The sequence below is a fragment of the Dermacentor albipictus genome, chromosome 1 (assembly GCF_038994185.2).
Source record: "Dermacentor albipictus isolate Rhodes 1998 colony chromosome 1, USDA_Dalb.pri_finalv2, whole genome shotgun sequence".
Lineage (NCBI taxonomy): Eukaryota > Metazoa > Arthropoda > Arachnida > Ixodida > Ixodidae > Dermacentor > Dermacentor albipictus.
The window spans coordinates 229,489,517-229,498,057 of NC_091821.1; positions in this window are offsets into that span (position 1 = coordinate 229,489,517).

Below are 8,541 nucleotides of genomic sequence, written 5' to 3' on the forward strand. Positions count from 1 at the left end.
TTTTATGTATGAATAACAGTGATTTTTTCAAGATATTTGCTACGTTATTATTTCACTTTCTCCTTGAAAAATTGGGCAGAAGAGTTCCCAGCTTGCCTGTCTAGTGCTTCTGTACCATTTATTGATGTTTAACTGCAGTTCCATGATCTAACGTGGTTGGCACACGCGCAAACTCGGATAGTAATAAACACTGGCACAATTTTAGATGTTTTTCTTCCTAGCAGAGGCACATGGGAGGGGGCGCCGCATTTCAGATGTGCAAGTTTGCGATGGCATTTCAGACAATAAAATAATGTATCTAACCATGCAAGTGAGTTTCGTTAAAAAATGCATGCATTGTATTCTGATGTTTGTTACAGTGTTGAAAAACGAAAACACACAACATGACGAAAACTGGACGTTTCATGCTTTGTGCTTCCGTTTTTCAGTGCTCTAAATAAGTGCGAATATTCGAACCAACTACCATAGCTTTCTTCTTTAACTAACGCATCGTACCCGTGTTTTCACGTGCGAGTGAGTGATGCAGCCATTTCAGACACTTTGAACAAGTTTTATCTTTCAACACTTTGTGAACAAAGTCAGTGCTTTATTGATCAGTTTTGGCGCTTTTTCAAGGACCTAGTTATTACATGCATCTGCAATTTCGTTATCCATAAACGAAAGGTTAATTCTCACATGTGATGACACTCTTACCCCATGTATTTCTCCACCGATAATAAAGTACCACCTATAGGGACGACGTTTTTAAAGCGAAACCTGTATATGACTAACCTTCCGTAGTTTTTTCGGCGTCCGGCAGTAAAACCGACTTAGCGAATTCTAACAAACCAATACGGGTGCTGTGCGGTGGCGCAGATTTCAAAATGTGGAACAGATTAGAACGCTCGCCGTGAACACAGCGTGACGACAAGGTTATCGCAGTATACAAGCAGGAGAGGTATCGGCGCTAAAAACAGCAGCGTTATCGATGGGGCGGACATGTATAGTTCGTACACCCGAAGAACAACATGCGTATGAGGAGCGCCGGAGGAAGCAGCAACGAGGATGTAAACGGCGCCGGCGCGAAACGACCACCGACGAAGAACGTTCCCGCGATGCTGAACGGAAACGACAATCGCGAGCCCGGGCACCTCCGAACGAGCAACGAAGCCAGACTCGCAACGCAAAAAATGACAACCATTCCACTCTGTGAAGGTGGAATGGCAGCGAAAGCACTTTGCTTTTCGTTTGAGAGCTTTGACTGTCGTCAGCTTTCGCTGCCGTTCGATTTTCACAGAGTGGAATGGTTGTCATTTTTTGTATCACCGCTCGAACCCCATGGATCGCGAAATAAATCGTTTAATATGGTTTAAAGAAAGTGAACACTATCAATTGATTTGATGATTGATTTCTTGGGTTTTACGTGCCAAAACCACGATTTCATTATGCGGCGCGCCGTAGTAGGGGACACCGTATGGGGAACCAGGTTAGCTCCCTGATGCACAGGACAAGGGCGTTTTTGCATTTCTCCCCATCGAAATGCGACCGCCGCGGCCAAGATTTGATCCCCCGACCTCGTGCTTAGCAGCGCAACACCATAGCTGCTAAGCCACCGCCGCGGATATACACTATCAAAGAGTACATTTTAAGAACTTCCGACGTCACAAGATAAGGTCTGAGAAATCCATGGGGAGAAATTCTCCCCAAAAAATGCAGTTTCAAGTATTTAGACAGACGAGAGAGAAATCGCACGAGCAATGAATTATTTCTGCTCAGTTTTCCTGTGTGATGACAACCTTAAACAATTCTTAAACATATCACCAATCACATGCAGACATGGTGTATGAAATGGCAGATGACAATTAGGGAAAAACTGTCGCACTGAGACTCACTAGAAAAAGATATATAATAATTATTAGTATTTATTACCATATTGATGGGCATGCTTTGCCGGAGGTTTCAAAAGACAATTATATGAAAACAAGTCGCAGTTTCACCCGAAAGGCGAAGTATCGATTGCGACGGCAAATTAGTAGACAGCTATAGGAAGTAAGGATACTAGTTTTATCGGCCGTATTTACTCATTTATTTGTTTCACATACTGTCAATCGCTCATGGGATTATAACAGGATAGGCAAGTACATATGGTACTATTTGCGAACAAAGAATATAAATACATTATATGATCACGAGTGTGTTATTGCAAAGGTTTTGGCTTCGCTAAATAAAAGAAGTAAGTACTTCGTCGCAAATGCAATATTTGGGTACAATATACTATAACGAAGAAGAATCTGAGAAAAGAAGAAACCAAACAAGAAAAAAAAGACATGAAAACACATGTGATATAAAACACCTAATGAACATGACAAACAGGATGAAGTCATGCGTATAATGCATCACACAAAAAGAACACTCATAGATTAAAGTGTTAGGCAATGAAGATCGGTAACAAACCTGAGTATGTAAATCAGAGCTGTAAGGCGAGGAGATGTTTTTCCACTGAATTAGCAAGTGTATGTAATGAGGAGTTGTTACTAATGGATTCACTCAGTTTATTCCACTCTTTTATCGCTAAAGGAAAGAATGAATTCTTAAAGCAATCGGTATGAAAAGAATACTTATTGAGTGTTTGCGTGTGTTTATGTCGCGTTGGCCGTGTTTCATTTCTGGAGATGTATCTAGAGGTATCAATATTAAGCTTGTGGTGTAGGAGCTGGTACATAAGTTTAGAACAGGCTAGTGCAGCTCGGTTTTGTGCTGTTAGGATTCCGGCTTTGTTAAGTGGTTCGGTGGGCGAGTCTGTTAATTTATGTTTATTGTATCTACACCATAGAGCTTTCCTTTGTACACCTTCTAGTTTTTTTTAATTAGTTGTTTAGTGTATGGGAACCACATAACATTTGCGTTAAGCTAACACATTTAATTCTGCCTTCGCATCTGTATTCACTGTAAAGAACGGCGGGTTGCACAACAAGATTGTCACCTTGCCACCCGATTACGACAAGGGGTGCAAGACGCGCACCTCCCGCTCTCCGCCGCTGCAGCTGCGAGGCGTTCAAAGAAGCGACCTTTGCGCTGGAATCCGCCGCCTTCCTCCAGCCCGCTTCGACATTGTGACGGGACGAGTTTGGTGTGGGGACAATGATTCCAGAGTTCCTCAACGCGGAGCTGATCCGACACGCCTGAAGAAGCTACCGCGGGAACGTCTTATTTTTGCGCTCTCACGGTTCCGCATGTTGCAAAACAACGAGCGTCCCTCGAGCGGCGTCGATTTTCCGGAACGGCACCACCTTCACCGCCGTCGCTTGGGCTTCGGAATGTGTGTGCCTTTGTGTCTATAAACTGGTCTTCAGAGCAGCTGCGAGTTGGTGATGTGTAAACGAACAGCCGCCGCGTCGTAGGACCAGCGGATCGAGTGTATAAAAACTGTGGTTGTGCGATTGTTGGACGCACTTCTCTTGAGCAGTCATGTTAGACTGGTTCACTGCTCTCATGCAGTCCTGTTGGACTAATACTATTTTTCTCAAACAGTCATGTTAGACTGAGTTAATTTTCTGTAAATAAACCCCTTTTTCCTCGTTCTCGATGAGAAGCAGTTCTTCACTTCATCAACGATCTCAGCGTAAATAAGTTGGACGACGGCATGGGCCAGCTACCTTCGAATTCATGCCGTACTCCAATCTTGGCAAAGGACCACGGACGAAGGGATTGAGCCCCCAATCCTGACAACTGGCTGACAGCGGTGAGATGGACTTTGCGACATGGTGCGGTATCTGTGGTGAGTGCTTGGTTTTTGCTTTGACTCTCTAGGCTTCATTTTGTGGTTGTTCTGTTTAGAACAGTAGGGAAGCTAGATTGTTGTGTGTTAGCTAGGTTGTGTTTTCCTAGCTAGATTTAGAGAGCAGAATCAAGGCAGTAAAGCAGCAGTCATGGAGTTAAGGACACTGCTGAGAGACGAGTTGTTGATTGTTGGTGAGGAACTGGGCCTAGATGTACGCAAGGAAATGCTCAAATCGGAATTATTGGAGCTAATTTCCAATCAGGCCAGTGAGCAAGATATTGAAATGGGATTGGAACTTCTCAAAAAGAGAGAGAAACGGGAAAAAGAAAGAGAAGAACGAGACAGAGAAAAACGAGAGAGAGAGGAACGCGATAAAGATCGCGAGATAACAAAAATGCAACTTGAACTTGAAAACAGACGTTTGGAGTTGTCTCAAGGAAGTGAAGGAGCTCTGGGTCGATCAAGTGAGGCAGAATCGTACCGCATGGACAGGCTATTAAAGCCATATGAGGTCGGGACCGACATAGGCTTGTTCCTAAGCAATTTTGAAAGGACTTGCGAAAAGATGAACTTCGGTCCGAGTACATGGCCACAGCGGTTGCTGTCTATGTTGCCGTGTGAGGCGGCGGAAGTAATCGCCAGATTGAGTGTGCAGGATGCATATGATTATGCGAAAGTTAAGGCTAGTCTCCTGAAGAAATACCGCCTTTCAGCCGAAGCTTTTCGGCAAAGGTTTAGGAGCACAGGCAAGAAAGATAGCGAGGGCTATCCGGAGTTTGCATATAGCTTAAAGGCCAACCTAGTCGAGTGGCTTAAAAGCGCGGAAGCGTACGACAGCAGAGACATGATCATTGAATGCATGTGTCTAGAGCAGTTTTACAAAACCATTCCCCAAGCTGTGAAACTGTGGGTGCAAGATAGAGGTAATGTAAACACTGTGGAAAGGGCGGCTGAATTAGCCGAAGAGTACGCAACCCGTAGAAAGTTGAACGCCGAGGAGGGAAACTGGGACGGTCGAAATGGACCGCGGAAGCCATTTCCGTTCAAAAAGGGTGCGCAAGCTAGACGATCCGAGCCTGTAGACATGGCGGAAAAGCCCGCAGAAAAGAGCGAGGAGAAAGTTAACGGAGAAACCGCACAAAAAGAACAGAAAAGAAAATTCGAATCTGTCAGACCAATTCGCTGTTACAAATGCCACAAACTGGGACATATAGCTGTAAACTGCGAGAAGCCAAGCGTAGTTTTTTCCTACGTGGAGGAAAAGGATGAGAATATGGAACTTTTAAGTCCATATCTCCACGACCTGCAAGTTAATGGAAAACCATGCCGAGTGCTAAGAGACAGTGCCGCCACGCTGGACATTGTCCATCCGTCTTACGTGATGGTAGAGGACTTCACCGGAGAAGTAGCATGGATAAAACAGGTTGTAGAAGAACACAGCGTGTGTCTGCCCATGGCCAAAGTCAAAATCAGTGGACCATTCGGGGAGCTAGAGACTGAGGCTGCAGTTTCCAAATTTTTGTCACTGCAGTATCCCTACATCTTTTCGAATCGTTCGAATCAGTTACTGCGTGACAGAGGGCTCAAACTGGGAGAGGGCATAGTACAGGCATTGACCAGAGGCCAAGCTCGTAAGATCGCGGCGCTTTCGGCTGAAAATGCTCAAGCTCCTCCAGCTGAAGCAGAAAAGGGGATGGCTTCAATACCCGAATCCGAGCTAGGCCCGACGGACAAAAGAACAGTTGAGGAGAGCCTGCCAGTTGACCAGCTCAATGAGAGCGTAGCACTAGAGTGTCAGAGTTCTAGCCTGCAGGAAGAGCATGCAGACGCGCTCCCAAGCGAGACAGGGTCGTTATTATCACCGGCCTCAAAGAACTTTGATCAACTCTTACGCGTGGATAGAGAGTCACTGGCAGCTGAGCAAAAGAATGAGGAGAGCTTGGCTAAATTACGGGACACAGCTAAAGAAGGCATTGCTAGGCGCAACGTAACGATACATGAGAAAGGAGGATTGTTGTATCGGCATTACAGAGATCGAAAGGGTAGGATTTTAGATCAGTTAGTCATACCTACTAAGTATAGGGAGGACCTTTTGAGTCTTTGTCATGGAAATGGGTGGTCCGGCCACCTAGGCATAAACAAATCAAAGGAAAGATTGCTTATGGAATACTACTGGCCTGGCTGTTTCAAAGATGTAGAAAACTTTGTAAGATCATGCGACGCCTGCCAGCGTTCTGGTAAACCAGGAGAGACTTGGAAAGCTCCACTGAAGGTAGTGCCCTTAATAACAGAGCCTTTCAGACGGCTTGTAATAGACACGGTAGGGCCTCTTCCAAAAACAAAATCAGGCTACAGGTACTTGTTTACCATGCTGTGTCCGGCTACCAAGTTTCCAGAAGCAATCCCTTTGAAAGAGCTCAGCTCCACTGAAGTAGTAGACGCGCTTTTGACAGTGTTTGCACGAGTTGGGTTTCCAGCCGAAATTCAGGCAGATCAAGGGTCAGTATTCACGAGCGCACTGACTTCCACATTCTTGCAAAAGTGCGGGGTAAAGTTAATACACAGTTCTGTCTATCACCCTCAGTCAAACAGTGTAGAGAGGTGGCATTCGGTGCTTAAGCGAGTTTTGCGTGCGCTCTGTTACGAGCACAAGGAGGACTGGGAGAACTGTCTGCCGGCAACTTTGTTTGCGTTGCGAACGGTTCCACATGAAGCGACAGGGTTCTCACCAGCAGAACTAGTGTATGGGAGGACACTCCGTTCTCCACTGAGAATGTTAAGAGAGATGTGGGAGGAAAGAGGGGAGAGTCCAACCGTGGTTGAATACGTGCTAAATTTACTGGAACGGCTAAGCGCAACCCAAGAACTAGTCGGAAAGAACATGGCACTAGCTCAAAAGAACGCCAAATTCTATTACGACAGGAATGCGAGGCTTCGTACGTTTAACGCCGGAGACCAGGTAATGATCCTCAAACCTTCAAGAAAGAACAAGCTTGAAGTTCACTGGGACGGGCCCGTTAAAGTGTTGCACAAACTTTCAGAAACTAACTATGCTTTGAGAATGCCCGGTCGCAGGAAGGAAGTGAGGATATATCACTGTAATTTGATGAAGCCGTATGTAGAGCGGAGCGGAGTCGTTAACTATACTGTCAAAGAGCCGGATGGCATTGGTACCAAGTTTAAGGAGGATAGGGCAACCTCCAACTCTGAAATCGGCCTAGAAGAAGTAGTAGAACACTCGGTAAGCTCGCATGCTCTAAGACCCGAGCAGCTAGATGAGCTAAAAGGGGTGTTAGGGGAATATCTCGACAGATTCAGCGATCGGCCGGGTAGAACCGAACTGATAACGCATGAAATTGAGCTGACCTCTGCCGAACCAGTAAGATCAAAACCTTACAGGGTGTCTCCAAGACAGAGAGAGATTATGGAGGCAGAGATACAGCGCATGCTAGAGTTGGGAGTTATTGAGCCCGCTGAGAGTGACTACACGTCACCGCTAATACTCGTAGAAACCCCTAACAAGGACCCTCGTCCGTGTGTTGACTACAGGAAGTTAAATGCGATCACTAGGGATCAGCTGTACCCGATACCCAACATTGAGGAACGAATTGAAAGAGTTAGCGCTGCTAAATACATTTCAACTATAGATCTCGTGCGGGGGTACTGGCAAGTTCCCCTTTCCGAAAGTGCCAGCCGCTATGCCGCATTCATCTCGCCTGTAGGCACTTTTCGCCCTCTCGCACTCAGCTTCGGGCTGAAGAACGCGCCGTTTAGCTTCTCTAAGTTAATGGATATTGTCCTAAAGGACTTGCAGGAGTTCGCCTTACCTTATCTTGATGATGTGGCCATTTTTTCGGACAGCTGGGAACAACACGTATCGCACCTCAAACAGGTGTTCTCACGGTTGAGGGAAGCCGGCTTAACGATGAAAGCGGAAAAGTGTAGGTTTGGTTGTTCGCAGGTTACTTATCTGGGCCATGTTGTTGGTCAGGGCATGAGACGGCCGGCTGAGCTGAAAATAGCTACGATTGGAGATTTTTCTCAGCCGCGCACGAAAACGGACGTTCGTTCATTTTTGGGACTTGTGGGGTACTATCAACGGTACATTCCGAATTACTCACAATTGGCAAGTCCATTAACAGACGCCCTCCGAAAGGGAGCACCGAGTAACGTACACTGGGATAAGGACAAAGAGAACGCTTTCCAAAGTTTGAAGACGCTATTGGTTTCTCGCCCTGTGCTTCGCGCGCCAGACTACACAAAGGAATTCATAGTTCAATGCGACGCAAGCGACAGAGGTATGGGCGTGGTACTTAGTCAAGTCGGCGACGATAACGAGGAGCATCCTATCCTCTACGCCAGCCGTAAACTAAATGTAAGAGAGGAAGCCTACAGCGCTTCAGAGAAGGAATGCGCTTGTTTGGTTTGGGCCGCCCAGAAGTTGTCGTGTTATTTGTACGGAGCGAAGTTCATCTTCGAGACCGACCACTGTCCTCTGACGTGGCTCAATCAAATGTCACACAAAAACGGCCGCTTGCTCCGATGGAGCCTCACTCTCCAAGAGTACAACTTCTCCGTTAGATATAAGAAGGGAAAGTTGCATAGCAATGCGGATGGTTTGAGCAGGCTAATTTGAATTCTGCGTTTGAGGGTCCCGCCTAAATTTTAGGGTTACTAGTGTTAATTTTATTAAGCGAAGAAGATCCCCTCTCATTTAGCAGGATTCCCTCCATGATTGCTGAATTTGTCAGCAGGAATTTGCTTCAGAAATTGGCATAGTG